General features: G+C 47.0%; 1 protein-coding gene across 1 annotated transcript in view; it reads right to left on the bottom strand.

The window, feature by feature from the left end:
* RGS19 (regulator of G protein signaling 19) overlaps positions 1-14563 on the bottom strand; it is a 76005-nt gene extending 61442 nt beyond the window's left edge. The window contains exon 1 of the mRNA XM_058174580.1: positions 14482-14563. The gene's annotated coding sequence lies outside the window, so the exon portion shown is untranslated. The remainder of the gene's footprint in view (positions 1-14481) is intronic.
* Between the last annotated feature and the right edge of the window lie 820 nt (positions 14564-15383).

Here is a 15383-nt window from a genome sequence, read left to right as displayed (position 1 = left end):
TTCGCTGTCAGCTGTCCAGAGCCACCGAGTTGGGTGGCCATCTAAATTATGTCTCTCTCTCTCTCTCTATCCTTTGAGAGCTGTAAGCAATGAAATGTCATTTTAATGTATGCCAATTAGTGTACATTCAAAATGATAATAAAATTGTTCTATCTATCTACATATATTCATCAATCCATCTACCTATCTCTTTCCATATCTGTCTGTCTATCCACACACGTCTATCTCCATATATCTATCCATCCATCCATCCACCTATCTCTATCTATCCATTATCTGATGGCTAATGGATAGATAATGGAAAAAGTAATCAAGGAGAGAAGCAACCTAGAACTAAGGAGAAATTTCCTGACAGTTAGAACAATTAATCAGTGGAACAACTTGCCTGCAGAAGTTGTAAATGCTCCAACACTGGAAATTTTTAAGAAAATGTTGGATAACCATTTATCTGAAATGGTGTAGGGTTTCCTGCCTGGGCAGGGGGTTGGACTAGAAGGCCTCCAAGGTCCCTTCCAACTCTGATATTATTATTATTATTATTATTATTATTGTTGTTGTTGTTGTTGTTGTTATTATTATTGTTATTGTTTGCCTATCTATTCATCCATCCATGTCTGTCTGTCTCCATATATCCATTCATCCATCAACCTATCTCAGGGGTCTGCAAACTTGGCTCTTTTAAGACTTGTGGACTTCAACTCCCAGAATTCCTCAGCCAGCAAAGCAGACTCCTGACTTAATGTGATCTTGATATTATCCCTCTGTTGATGCAACCTAGAACTCTGGGAGTTGAAGTCCACAAGTCTTACAAGAGCCAAGTTTGCAGACCCCTGACCTATCTCTAGCTATCCATGCCTATCTATCCTTGTCTGTCTCTATCGCTCTCTCTCTCTCTCTCTCTCTCTCTCTCCCCATCCATCCACCTACCCACCCCAACAACCTTCCAGTCCTCATTGATTTTCACAGGTCTTTGCCTAGTGGTGGGTTTCATATTGTTATTACCGGTTTGCCATGAGCGCCCGGTTCGCGTGCTCGACTGCCTTCCGCGCTGTTGTGACCCAGGCCCAAGTAGGTAGTAGGAAACTCAGTTAGTGTAAAAACACATAAACTTTATTCGAACAGCTGAGAATTACTTCATCTCAGCATACTTCAACTAAATTAAAGCAAATTCCTCCCAACACAATTCCTCAATCCTATCACCAACCTTGGTCCAATTAGGCAAACTGCCAAAGGCCTTTCTTGGCAGAAGTTCAGAAGACACTGATACAAAAATAAATGCAACAAGACGAAGCTATCAATGTTGTTTTCCGGCAAAGAGCCCAAATGCCATTGCTGGTCTTTTAAGCCTTATGAGAGGGGCTAATCATCTCTTGGCCTTATTCCCAAGTCGCCCTCTTTGCTTGAGCTGCTCTTGCCTTCTGGCAGCTCTTCTCATGTATGCATTAAGAACAGGCTCCTCCTGTTCCACTGCCTCACTACTGTCAGCTTCTGGAGGCTCTGAAGTCCGCATCTCACTCCCAGATGGCCCTGGCCCCACCTCAGCCTCAGATGCAGAGCCCTTATCTGGGTCTTCCCCAGCTTCCAGGACTGGCCCATGTTCTTCCTCAGCCTCATCATTATCCGACTCCGCTGCCAGCTCTGCAGGCTGCTGGCGGACCACAACACATGCATATACTTTGCTTGTGTGCACACCTTCCATGCATGTACCTGGCCTCAAAAATGTGCCTAAACAGGACGGCACAGAGCCAGGGATACCGGTTTGGGAAAACCGGTCAGAACCAGCTGAATACCACCTCTGTCTTTGTCCCATCAGTTAGTATCTCTTAGCTGGATCTTCTGCCAAGAAGTGGAAGAGCAGGAGACAGAGAAAGAAGCAGCCATAATGTAATGCACGAATGTACCTTGTGGGAGGAAGATGCTGCCTAGAAAACGGCCAGACCAGAGAGGCAGAAGCTCCCAGTGGCTACAAGATCAAAGAAAGACAGGAAGCCTGGCAGTGCAAAACTTGTGCCTTCAGACTCGCAAGATTCCATTAAAGGTAGCCGCGGAGTAAAGTAGAATTAGCTCATCTAATCTTGTTTCCTGTCTGGTTTACTTGGGACAGCTGACAGCTGCCGAGACTTCCCTGGAGGATCTAAGGCCAAGTTCCGAGACCTTGTGGAGACCACACATGCGGTCTAATCTTGGGAGTCTATGACCTGATTTAATCTCCAAGACCAGAGAAGTCACTTACAGCCAGAGGCAAAGGATCAAGAAACAGAAGAGTAATGGATCACATTTAGTCTTCTTGGGGAGAAAAAAAATACTCCCAAATATTATTGTTCTTCCTATTCCAGAGGCTTTTGGGGATGGCGTCAACATCTGGAGTCTTGTTCGATAATTGGTTCATATTATATGACCTCTTCCTCAAGGATGGCCAGTTCTACTTCTTCTTCCTTCTCATCCTGAGGCTGGGCCCCTTTGCTACCTGTGCATATTCTTCTGGATATTCTCCCCATTTGTTTTCATCCCTTGGACCAGGGGTGTCGAACTGGCAGCCCAAGGGGCCGGATTCGTCACGCGCAGGCGAGGCCCACCCCAGCTCCGCGAAGGGGAAAACCGTCACGAAACATCACGTGACGCAGCAAGCTTGATACCCGTGCCTTGGACAGTAAAGGTGACTAATAAGCAAATAAGGGGTCGCGGAACACAAGACATATCACTGGGTCTCATGTCACGTGGGGGGGAGGAGGAATTCAGAGTGGTGCGGTGGCCTAGAGTTGGAGCTCTCACTTCCCAATCAGGAGGTTGTGAGTTCGATCCTAGGTAAAGACAGATATTTCTCTCTCTGGGTACGAGACAGTATCTGCGGAACAAAACTCCGCACTCACGACAGGAAGGGCAACCAGCCATTAAACACTCAGCTCCATTCAACTGCCTAGACTCTACCCCGCAAGGGGATTATAGGGTTGTTAAAAGAAGAAGATGATGATGATGTGGGGGAATTCACTGGAGAGAAAACAGTTTTGGAAGAGTTATCCATAAAACAAAACCAGGCAGTCAAAGAACACACTGGACAGACACCATCAAAGCCGACACCTATCAGAGCAACACAACTCAAAGTAGCAGTTCAAAATTGGAAGACCTAGAGAGACCTGGCCCACAGGACCATCAAGAGTCGGACGCGACTGAATAGATAACATAACCACTATCATCATCATCATAGGAGGGCATTCCTGTATCTCTCACAAATATTTGATGTCGCTTTTGATCTTACATTATATAACCGTCCTCTTTCCATATCCTGAGAATCCTTGATCAGAAGAGGGGTCAACGTTTCAAAAATTGGCTCCCATGTTCCTTAATTTCTATAGGCCAGTGGTAGTCAACCTCGTCCCTACCGCCCACTAGTGGGTGTTCCAACTTTCATGGTAGGCGGTAGGGGTTTTGTCCGATACTGGAGCACTTTCCTTTTTTTAAAATTTAATTGACTTTAAAAAAAAATTCATAGCATTATTTAAAAACATTTTCATTAGGTTTTCATAAAATTCCACGTGACAAATTTAAATTTCTGAAAATATACTATTTGTATCGCCCACGCATAAGTTTAGTTCACGTTATGTAAGTGAAACTAAGTGACGCTATAGTGCGACCACAAACAAAAGAGCCTCGTCCCAGAATAGCTCGGCCATCTCCCCACACACCACCCATCTGTAACAGACAAGCAGAGCTGGTAGCCGGCACCCCCCCCCCAAACCCAATCCACGAGAGGCATGCGCAGACGATGATACATGGCGCATTACTGTGGAACCGGTGGGCGGTTAGAAAATTTTACTACTAACAGAGATACAAAAGTGGGCGGAAGGTATAAAAAGGTTGACCACCCCTGCTATAGGCCTTAAATGCTGAGACCATCAAATTTAGTGGTTGGGCCATGAAATTGTCCCAACCGGTAGGGACTCCCAGACTGCCCTACTCCAAGCCACAACCATTCCTGGATTAAACCTCAATCCTCACATAATTATTGCCCCTTCATCCATGCAACCTTGGTCACATGCAAAAAGCAAGGCAATTATTATTAGAGGGAACTGCCAGGCTGCCAAGCCACCATTCCTTTTTTTTTAGCTTGCTGGCAGCAAGCAAAACTCAGCAGAGAATAGCGGTCCCAAATTTCTCACCCAAGGAGACTACCTTGTCCATGAACTTTTCAGAGCTGCAGTATCGTAAGAGCTGCAGTATCCAGAGCTAGGGACATAGTCCACGACTTACGACCATAATTGAGCACCCTACATTTCCGTTGCTAAGTGAAACATTGGTTACGTGAGTTTGCCAATTTTATTTTCAGTTGTGAAAGCGAATCATTGCAGATCAGGGGTGGGTTTCACATTTTACCACCGTGGTTCGCTGCACATTGAACATGTGAGTGCGTGCACATGTGCTTTGCTGGCACACATGCATACGGCTTAGAAAATGTGGCTAAATAGGACGGCATATCGTTGGGGCAGGTGTGGGCCAACCCACAGGCAGCCACTATCGATTCGTCTAAACCGTTCCAAACCGGTTGAAGACGACTGCTGCAGATGTTAGCAACAGTTGTTAAAGTGAATCTTGATTCCCTGCGGACTTTCCTTCTCAGAAGGTCACCAAAGGGCATCCCATGATCCAGGGGATACAGCGACCGTCATAAAATGGCCCAAACTCACTTAACAACGGTCTCGGCTTAGCAACAGAAATTTTGGGCTCGTTACTGTGGTCCTAAGCCGAGGACTTCCTGTATTTGATCCTTCTTCGATTCTGTCGTTCAGATCTGAGCTAGGGAAAATTGTTTTGGCCTCCACAATTATTATTGCCGACTATAATTATTGCATTATCATCGAAACAGCTCATTAACCAAAGGCCACAGAGGTTACAATAGCAACAGCACAGCTTGCAGTTGTACAATAATCCTAGGGCATATATTAAGACTCTGCATTAAAAGAAAGATTATTATTTTTGCTGTTATGCTTCCAGCATTGAAACTCTTTTGAAAGCCTAAACGTTAAAAAAAGAAGGGTTTTAGAATCATGAGCAACATAAGCTGTTAATAATGGCAAGACACTAATATTAATAAGCCACTACAATATCAGCAGGTAGCTGAACTCAAATTTTGTGTGGTGTACATGAGGAGTAACGCATTGCCTCTTCACAACCCACTTCAACTCATTACTGAATTACAAAGGAAATCTTGATTTAAATGACCGATTATGCGGCCGAGTGTCCCTTATTTCCATCTGCCAATTAAGCCGAGTGATGTCCTTGCTGAATGATGTCATTCTATAAACCACAGTTGAAACCACGACATCGTTACGCCAATGACATAAACGGTTGTGGAAAAGTTGGTTAGTTGCGTGCAAACGCTGTTGTACAACTGCCCAATCTCTTGGGTGTGTGTGTGTGTGCTTCATCATAAGTTTGTTTTTAAGCTTTGCTTGACCCACTGAATTGTATATATGATTTAAAAAAAAATCTCATTTCTGTAAATTTTAACTTGGTGAAACAGGGCACCGTAATGCAAAATCTTTCGAACTTAGGTACCACAAATTGGGTAAACTTAACAAGATGCATCCAAACTCCAGGACGTAAAATGATCATAAAGCGTATGTTTAGTCTTTCAAGAGAGTTTAATGCTGGAAGCGTATCAGCAAATATAATAATCTTTCTTTTAATTACAGAGTCTAATATATGGTCTGGGAACAAGGGTGTCAAATTCGATTTCATTGGGGGCCGTGACCATGGTGGGCATAGCCAGTTTGGGGGCACCTGTGGTGGCCAAGTGCTAAGGCAGGACTTCTCCGAGACCCTCCCTCCCTCTCATTATAATCTCCTTCCTTTTCTTTTTTCCTTCGTTCTTCCTTCCCCTTTCCTTATTTTTCCTTCCTTGCTCTCTTCCCATCTTCCCTTCTTTTTTCTTTCTTATTCTCTTTTCTTCTTCCTTCCCCTTTCCTTATTTTTCCTTCCTCGCTCTCTTCCCATCTTTTCTTTTTTTTCTTTCTTTCTTTCTTCCTTCCCCTTTCCTTATTTTTCCTTCCTTGCTCTCTTCCCAACTTTCCTTTTTTCTTTCTTTCTCATTCTTTCTTCTTCCTTCCCCTTTCCTTATTTTTCCTTCCTTGCTCTCTTTCCCATCTTCCCTTCTTTTTGTATGTGTGTATGCCTTTCTCCTTTCCTGTCTCTTCTTGCATGCTCAAATGGAAAAGGGGAAATATTTTCCTTCCTTGCTCTTTTCCATCTTCCCTTCTTTTTGTATGTGTGTATGCCTTCCTCCTTTCCTGTCTCTTCTTGCATGCTCAAATGGAAAAGGGGAAACATTTCTCCTTTTGTTTTGTTTTTAGTTTGTTTCGATAGCCCTCCGCCAGTGAAAATGGAGCTGTGGGGGGAGGCTATGGCATCGTGGGCCGGTCCTTTGCTGGTTCCAGGCCGGCCTCACGGTCTAGATCTGAGCATCCTGAGGACCAGATCCAGCCGGCGGGCCTGGAGTTTGACACCCCTGGTCTAGGATTATCATAAAGCATTTTATGATATAATAGAAAATAAATGTTTGTCTGTGCTATCTCGTTCAACCATGAGCTACTTTCAAGGCAGATCCATCTCTATTTTGGGAAAATCCAAATGGAAACCCAGCCCGAGGGAAACCCAGCCCTTTGAAAGGTTACGACACAACTTCACAAACGGAGAGGCTTAAAAGGCGTTCGACAGCATTAAAAAACAGAGGCATCTTTCATTTTGTGTATCCTCTGCAAGCATTATTCTTCACAGCCGTGTGTCATAAACACTCTGCACTGCTGAAATTTGCAACAGACAAGAAATTCCAAAGCTATGTCATTTGGCTGATGGAATTCAAGAAAGCCGGTGTGGTATAATCAGCTCAGATAATACGATTTGATTTCCCCCCCCCCCCAAGCAAATGTCACCCGGTTTCTTCAAACAATTTGCAGGCGGCTACGGTGTCTTGCAAAGGACAGGCTTCCGACAGGCTGTAAAAATCCTTTTTCTCTCCTGAACTACAACATCCAGGACTCCTATCAAACAATTTGGGGGGGGGGGGTGTGATGGGAGGTATAGTCCAGATACATCCAGAGTGAGCCAAGTGAGTTATTCTAAAGCAGTGGTGACCAACTGGTGGTCCACAAGAAAATTTTGGTGGTCCACAGAAAGATTATTTGCATTTTTTATATTGCACTAAATATTATTTATCTTTTAAAAAAAAATATTAGTGATCCGCAGCATTTAAAATTATTAATTTGGTGGCCCCTGAGGTCCGAAAGGTTGGTGACCCGTTCTAAAGCACCTGGCTCAGTGGCTATTGTCGATCAGAAAGGTCGACAGTTTGGCAGTTCGAATCCCTAGTATACTATAGGTCTCCTGGGCAGGGGGTTGGACTAGATGACCTCCAAGGTCCCTTCCAACTCTGTTACTGTTACTCTTAAATCGTGGCAGCTTTAAGATGAGGGGCCTTCAACTCCTAGTATTTCCCAGGCAGCTGGGAAATTCTGGGAGTTGGAAGTAGGCTCATCTTAAAAGCAGCCAAGGCTGAGAAACACTGGTAGTCCTCGATTTACGACCACAATCCAGCCCCAAATTTCTCTTGCTAAGCGAGACATGGGTTCCGTGAGTTTTGCCCCATTTTACGCCTTTTCTTGCCGCAGTTGTTTAAAAGTGAATCACAGCAGGTCGTTAAGTGAATCGGGTTTCCCCATTGACTTTGTCAGAAAGTCACAAGAAGCGCTCAAATGACTACGGGACACCGCAACCGTCATAAATATGAGTCAGTTGCTGAATTCTGATCACGCGATCGTGGGCATTCTGCAATGGTTGCTAAGTGTGAAAAATGATCAGTTGCTTTTTTTTCTCCAGTGGCGTTGCAATTTCGAACTGTCACTAAATGAACTGTTGTAAATTGAAGACTACCTATATTCCATAAAAATCCACAGAATTTATAATCCTTCTGTACAGGATTCACTACAGATAGTCCTCGATATACGACCTCAATCGGGCCCAAATCTTCTGTTGCTAAGGGAGACAATGGTTGAGTGAATTTTGTGCCGTTTTACGACCTTCCTTGCCACAGTTGTTAAATGAAACACTGCAGTTGTTAGGTTATTAACATGGTCATTAAGTGAATCTGGCTTCCCCATTGACTTTGCTTGTCCGAAGGTCGCAAAAGGTTATAACGTAGAACAGGGGTCTCCAACCTTGGCAACTTTAAGATTTGGGGACTTCAACTCCCAGAATTGGCAGCCACTGAACTCTGGGAGTTGAATAGAATAGAATAGAATTTTTTTATTGGCCAAGTGTGATTGGACACACAAGGAATTTGTCTTTGGTGTTTATGCTCTCAGTGTACATAAAAGAAAAGATACGTTCATCAAGGTACAACATTTACAAGGTACAGAATAGAATAGAATAGAATAGAATAGAATAGAATTTTTTATTGGCCAAGTGTGATTGGACACACAAGGAATTTGTCTTTGGTGTTTATGCTCTCAGTGTACATAAAAGAAAAGATACGTTCATCAAGGTACAACATTTACAAGGTACAGAATAGAATAGAATAGAATAGAATAGAATAGAATAGAATAGAATTTTTTATTGGCCAAGTGTGATTGGACACACAAGGAATTTGTCTTTGGTGCATAGGCTCTCAGTGTACATAAAAGAAAAGATACCTTCATCAAGGTACAACATTTACAACACAATTGATGGTCAATATATCAATATAAATCATAAGGATTACAAGTCCACAAGTCTTAAAGTTGCCAAGGTAGGAGACCCCTAATGTAGGGGATATTCATCCTTGACAACTCTTAAAAGCCTTGTGGACTTCCAACTCCCAGAATCCCCCTGGGCGTGAGGTCAACGTGGAATCAGTGACACCCAACCACTGTAAATAGGGACATTTCTAACCCTGCGGCTTATTGATGGCCTTTTCAATGATTCGTACATCGCTTTGACATTTATAGCTTCCAATTTTAAATGGTTGCCCCACTGCCAACATTGTCATCACACAAACACATATACACCAAAGCATGTCTGTCCATTAGATACCTCCCTGCCTTATAACACTGGCCAATCATGGTTTAAACTGGCTTCCCTCTGGAATTCAGATGTTGTCAAAAAGAGTGCCAGATGAGATAAGCCACGCTGAACACTTATGGGACCAAGAGGTTAAGTGAGGGTCCATTTTTCCACAAAATGATGCTTTCCCATTGCACTGAATGGCACATTACTAAGACCATACCTGGAATAGTGCATCCGGTTTTGCTCACCATGTGGAAAATAAAATAAAGTTGAGACTTTGGAAAAAGAGAAGCGCAACTAAGATTGTTAAGGGCCTGGAGAGAAAAAAATACGACAAACGGTTGCAGGAACTGGGCATGGCTAGTCTAGTGAAGAGAAGGACCAGGGGAGACAGGATAGCAATCTTCCAATATTTGAGGGGATACCACAGAGAGGAGGAGGGGGTCAAGCTATTTTCCAAAGCACCTGAAGGCCAGACAAGAAACAATGGATGGAAACTGATCGAGGAGAAATTCAACTTGGTAATAAGGAGGAATTTTCTGACAGTGAGAACAATCAACTGATGGAACAGAAGTTGCCTTTGGAAGTTGTGGGAGCTTCATCACCAGAAGCTTTCAAGAAGAGACTGGACTGCTATCTGTCAGAAATGGTGTAGGGTCTCCTGCTTGGGTGGAGGATTAGACTAGATGACCTACAAGGTCCCTTCCAACACTGTTATTCTGTTCTGTTCTTTGCATGGCCCATTTTCTGGCACGCCTCAGTCCAATGTCAGTGCACAGTCCAGAAGAGGGAGTCAAGCTATTGTCCAGAAAGCAGGACAAGAAACAAACTGATGGAAACTCAACAAAGAGAGAAGCAACCTGGAATTAAGGAGAAACTTCCCAAACGTGAGGACAATTAACCAGCGGAACAGCTTGCCACCAGAGGTTGTGGGCCATCCAACACTGGACATTTTTAAGAAGAGATTGGACAGCCACTTAAAAGAGTTTGAAACTATACTGTGATGGCGATCCTAGTCGTGCGCGGAGCCATTTCTGCGGGCACGCGAGCTATCGCCGTAGGTCAGTTCCACTGTGCACACGCCAGCACCTCTCACTGGACAGCTGATTTTCGGGTCCCTGCTGTGGCATGTGGGAGATGCCCATGCTGCCCACCCCTCCCAGAAGTCTCCATGCGACCCATTTTGGATGCCAGGTAAGTACAGGGCTGGCGCGGAAGCTCTGGGAGGGCAAAAAAAACGAACCTACCGAAATCCGGAAATGGGACTTTTCTCTCCTCTGGAGGCTTCAGGGAAGCCTGCTAGGCCCAAAACAGGGCGGGGGGGGGGGGGTTTGCATGCACATGCAATGGGGGGGGGCATCGTAGGGGGGTCATTTGCACCTGCGCAGGGGAGCAGGGCGTGCATGGGGGGCATTGCATTATGGGTGTGGGCACGCACGTGCCTGCTATCGCGCGAGCACGCGTGCTTCTGGTACCCAAGGGAAAAAAAAGCTTCGCCATCACTGGTATAGGGTCTCTTGCTTGAGCAGGCGGTTGGACTAGAACAGGGGTCTCCAACCTTGGCAACTTTTAAGCCTGGAAGACTTCAACTCCCAGAATGCCCCAGCCAGTTTCGATATTGGAACACTGCTACCATGTCATCCCTAGTCCTTCTTTTCATTAAATGAGACATACCCAATTCCTGCAACCATTCCTTTGTACGGTTTAACCACCAGCCTCCTAATCATCTTTACTGCTCTTCTCTGCACTCTTTCTAGAGCAGGGGTCTCCAACCTTGGCAACTTTTAAGCCTGGCGGACTTCAACTCCCAGAATCCCCCAGCCAGTTTCGATATTGGAACACTGCTACCATGTCAGCTTTGCTGGCTGGGGGATTCTGGGAGTTAAAGTCCGCCAGGCTTAAAGTGGCCAAGGTTGGAGACCCCTGGACTAGAAGACCTCCAAGGTCCCTTCCAACCCCTATTCCTATTTTATTCTAAGACCTCTTGCTTTATAGCCCAAACACACACACACACACACACAAAGCACCACAACAAAAAGCAAACCAGAGGCCAAAACAAGCAGGACAAATGCTTGTTTTCAACCAGCAAATGCTCAGTCTTACATATAGGAAAAAAAGAACCCAAACACTAAGTACATACTAGATGGACATTACCTTACAGATGACCCCCATCCCGTTAAAGACCTTGGAGTTTTCATGTCAAATGATCTAAGTGCCAAAGCCCACTGCAACTACATAGCAAAAAAAGCTCTAAGAGTTGTAAACCTAATCTTGCGTAGCTTCTTTTCCAAAAACACCACACTACTAACCAGAACATATAAAACATTTGCTAGACCAATTCTAGAATACAGCTCGCCAGTTTGGAACCCTCACCACATCTCTGACATCAATACAATTGAACGTGTCCAGAAATATTTTACAAGAAGAGTTCTCCATTCCTCTGAAAACAACAAAATACCTTATCCCACCACTTGAAATCCTAGGCTTAGAAAACATGGAACTCCGTCGCCTTCGACAAGACCTAAGTTTAACTCACAGAATCATCTATTGTAATGTCCTTCCTGTCAAAGACTACTTCAGCTTTAATTGCAATAATACTAGAGCAACCAATAGATTTAAACTTAATGTCAACCGCTTCAATCTTGATTGCAGAAAATGTGACTTCTGTAACAGAATCATCAGTGCTTGGAATACTTTACCTGACTCTGTGGTCTCTTCCCACAATCCTAAAATCTTCAACCAAAAACTGTCTACTATTGACCTCACCCCATTCCTAAGAGGACCATAAGGGGCGTGCATAAGCGCACAAACGTGCCTACTGTTCCTGTCCTATTGTTTTTCCTTTCTTCTTCCTATATACATATATATGCTTATAACCTCCTTATATTTACCCATATATATGTTTATATATTATATAATCTTTTTGTATGATACCTACATATACTGTTATGACAAAATAAATAAATAAATAAATAAACTCCACAAAAAGCGTGCCAAAATGCAAGCCATTAAGAGATCTCTTTTCCTGGGTCTGACGACAGAGCCCAATCCAGCAGGGGCTGAAACACGGGGTTAGCACCCAACCCAGCACATTTCAGTCCACACACACACAACAAACACACACAGAGTGTCTTGGTGGACAAATCTCACCTTTATTTCTCCAGCTGGGCAACTTTAAGATGGGAGGGGGGGAGGACTTCAACTCCCAGAATGCCCCACATTTTTTTTAATTTGCATTTATATCCCACCCTTTTCCAAAGACTCAGGGTGGCTTACATTGTGTTAAGCAATAGTCTTCATCCATTTGTATATTATATACAAAGTCAACTTATTGCCCCCAACAATCTCGGTCCTCATTTTACCTACCTTATAAAGGATGGAAGACTGAGTCAACCTTGGGCCTGGTGGGACTTGAACCTGCAGTAATTGCAAGCAGCTGTGTTAATAACAGACTGTCTTAGCAGTCTGAGCCACCAGAGGCCCCTGGGCTTTGGGGATACTGGCGGGGGAATTCTGGGAGTTGAAGTCCACCAGGCTTAAAGTGGCCAAGGTTGGAGACCCCCTGCAGTAGAAGACCTCCAAGGGCCCTTTTCCAGCTCTATTGATTGCATTGCATGAAAATGGAAAAAAAGACACTGTTGGGGCCGCATTTTGTTAGGGCGGGGGGGGGGGGAAGGGGGGGGCGCTTGGACCTCAAAACCCACCCCGATTGAATGATTGAAATCCACCCACGTTACAGGATCGATTCTCCAATCTATAGGACCCGTTAGAATTACACTTGAGGCTGCAAGAGCCCCGTGTAAAAAAAAAGCACCAAAGCCGATGCAGCTATTCCAACCCCCCCCCCCGCCCCCTCCAAACACAAAAACTGCAAAGGTGCAAAATAACCACCGGAGCGTTCCTCGCCTTGCTGACCCACCCGATGCCAGCCCCAGATCCTCCTCCCCCCCCCCGCCACCGATCCCTTTTAAAGGCAAGGCAACCCACCCACCCATCCCCCGGCCCAGATCCCAACGGGCGAGGATTCCACGGGGCGATTCCCAGGTCGCTTGGAGAGGGGGGCGGTGTGGGGGAAGCACGCCATGGCGACAAGGCAGCTCAGGACGTGGGGAAAGCAAAGCACCCTCCGGGGATCTTTTCCACTTCAGCCGGGTCTCCCCACGCGAGAAAGGCGGGGGGGGAACCTCGAGATACGGGGGGGAGGGGGGAGGAAGACAGCGATAGGAGGTGGGGGAATCCCCGTGGCAAGATTCCCCGCTTGCAAAAAAAAAAGAAAGAAAAGGAAAAACTGGTGGTTCTGTTGCAAAAGGCAGGGATTTCCCCGGCTCCGGCGGAGGATGCCAAGCAATTGAGGGTGGGGAGGGGGGGGCGCAGCGGGCAAGGAAGGAACCCCTTTCTGGGAGCACCGGAAGGAAATCCTCCTCCCCTGCAAGGAAGAGGCGGGGAGGCGACCGCACCCCAACCCAGGGGAGGGGAAGACAGGAGGCGGCTTGGGGGAACCCACCTTCCCTGGAAAGGGGAGGAGGGGGGAAAGCCCCCCTACCCACCCACCGCTTCGGAGTCATCGTGCAAGGCTGACAAGGCCACCCACCCACCCACCCCCGTGCCCGGCCCCGGCCCCACACGGCCCGGCAGCCTCGGGTCAAGCTGGCAACCCCGGTGCAGGAACCAGCTCTTTTTGCAACCTGGCGCCTGCGGGCGCCTCTCTCTTCCCCCGGTCCGTTCTCTGCCCGTGCAATTACTTGCAACGCAGCGCACATGGCTTTCATTTTTGGAGGCTGCGCGCTTCTCCAGCCCCGGCCGGAGACAGGCAGGCAGGGAGGGAAGGAAGGAGCCGGGCTGGGTTTGCAATGCAAGGACAAGATCTCTTTACCGACCACCACCCCCGATCCCAGACCCGGTTGACCCTCCCCTCCCCTTCCTTGCCACCCGGGGCTTTGCAAACGCCTCTCCGGTTGCAAACGGGCACACTTGCTGCATTCGCCGGGGAAGCGTGCGTGTATGTGTGTGTGTGTGTGAGAGAGAGACTTGAGCGCCTTGCCCCTCCCCCCTCTTCCCGGGGGGGGGGAGTTTTGATGATTCAAGACCCCCCACCCCACCCAAACCCCTCCGGTGCAAAAGCAAAAAGCAGCGAAACGAGCAAAGAGCACACACCGGGTGCACAGGGTAGGGAGGATGGAGTGGGGTGGGGGGGAGAGATCGGGGTGCCATTCAAAGGCAGGTTCTCATTTCAGTCCGTGCCTGATCCCCTCCCTCTCCTTCCCCCCCCCCACAAGGGAACACCTCTTCTCTCCCCCCTCCTCCCTGCCCTGAGAGCCCTGAGTTGCTTGCTTTATTTTCCCTCCGGACCCGATCGCTAGTTTGGGGCAACCCCTCCCCGAACCCCTTTTAAATAAAATAAAATAATATTTAAAAAAAAAAAAAAAGAGGGATGGACCCCTTACTCACCTCCCCCTGCATCCGAGGCCCTCCGCGCTGGGCTGGCTTGGATCCCGGCGCATCCGTGCCTTGATTTCCCCCTGCCCTCTTTTTTTTTTTTTTGCCCCCCCCTTTTCCCCCCCTCCAAAAAATGCTCCAGATCTGAGCCAAGAGAGAAGGGGAAGTGGGGGGTGGGGGGGGGGCTTGTTGGAAAGCAAGCTTTAAAAAAAAAAAAAGAAAGGGAAAGGCAAAAAAAAAAAAAAAAGCAAAAAAAAAATCCTTGCTGGCAGGGTCTCCACTGCGCACGCGCAGTTCTCCCCCCCCCCCGGCCCCAGCCGATTGACTTCCCTTAAAAGCAAACGGCCGCGGTGCGCTTGGAGTAAACCCGCCGCTACCCGATCCTGGGCTTTTTAATGTTATTTTTTTTTTTGCAAGATCGGGGAGCCGAGGGAGGGAGGGAGGGAGGGGTGGGTGGAAGAGCCCACCGGGGCTTGCCTCCGCAGTTCTCTCTCTCTCCCCCCTCCCTCCTCCTCCTCTTCTTCCTCCTCCTCCTCCTCTTCCTCCTCCCCCGCATGCCTGCCTGCCAACCAGAAGCTGCAGGATGGAGTTTGGAAGGCGAAAGGGGGACGGCGTTGCAAAGGAATCCCCTTCCCCTCCGCATTGCAAAACTTGCAAAAAAAAACCCTCCCCCCCCAAAAAAGGGAGGAGGGAAGATGCGCTTTGAAACCCACCCCCTCCCACCAGAAGCGGGCGCGTTCCCGCGTGGGACTCACGCGCGCGCGCACACACTCACGCATGCAGACATGTATGCATTGGCGCGGAAGGGGGGGGAAGGGGCAAGGGGGGGGATCTCCCCCTTCCTCTTCTTTCCTTTTTTCCTTCCCTCCCCTCCCCCCCCTTCATCCTCAGTTTCCAGCTTGGAGAAAGTTGGA

This window comes from Ahaetulla prasina, chromosome 3, assembly GCF_028640845.1.
Source record: "Ahaetulla prasina isolate Xishuangbanna chromosome 3, ASM2864084v1, whole genome shotgun sequence".
Lineage (NCBI taxonomy): Eukaryota > Metazoa > Chordata > Lepidosauria > Squamata > Colubridae > Ahaetulla > Ahaetulla prasina.
The sequence above is the reverse complement of the archived record's forward strand: the minus strand, read 5'-3'. Positions and strand labels throughout refer to the sequence as shown.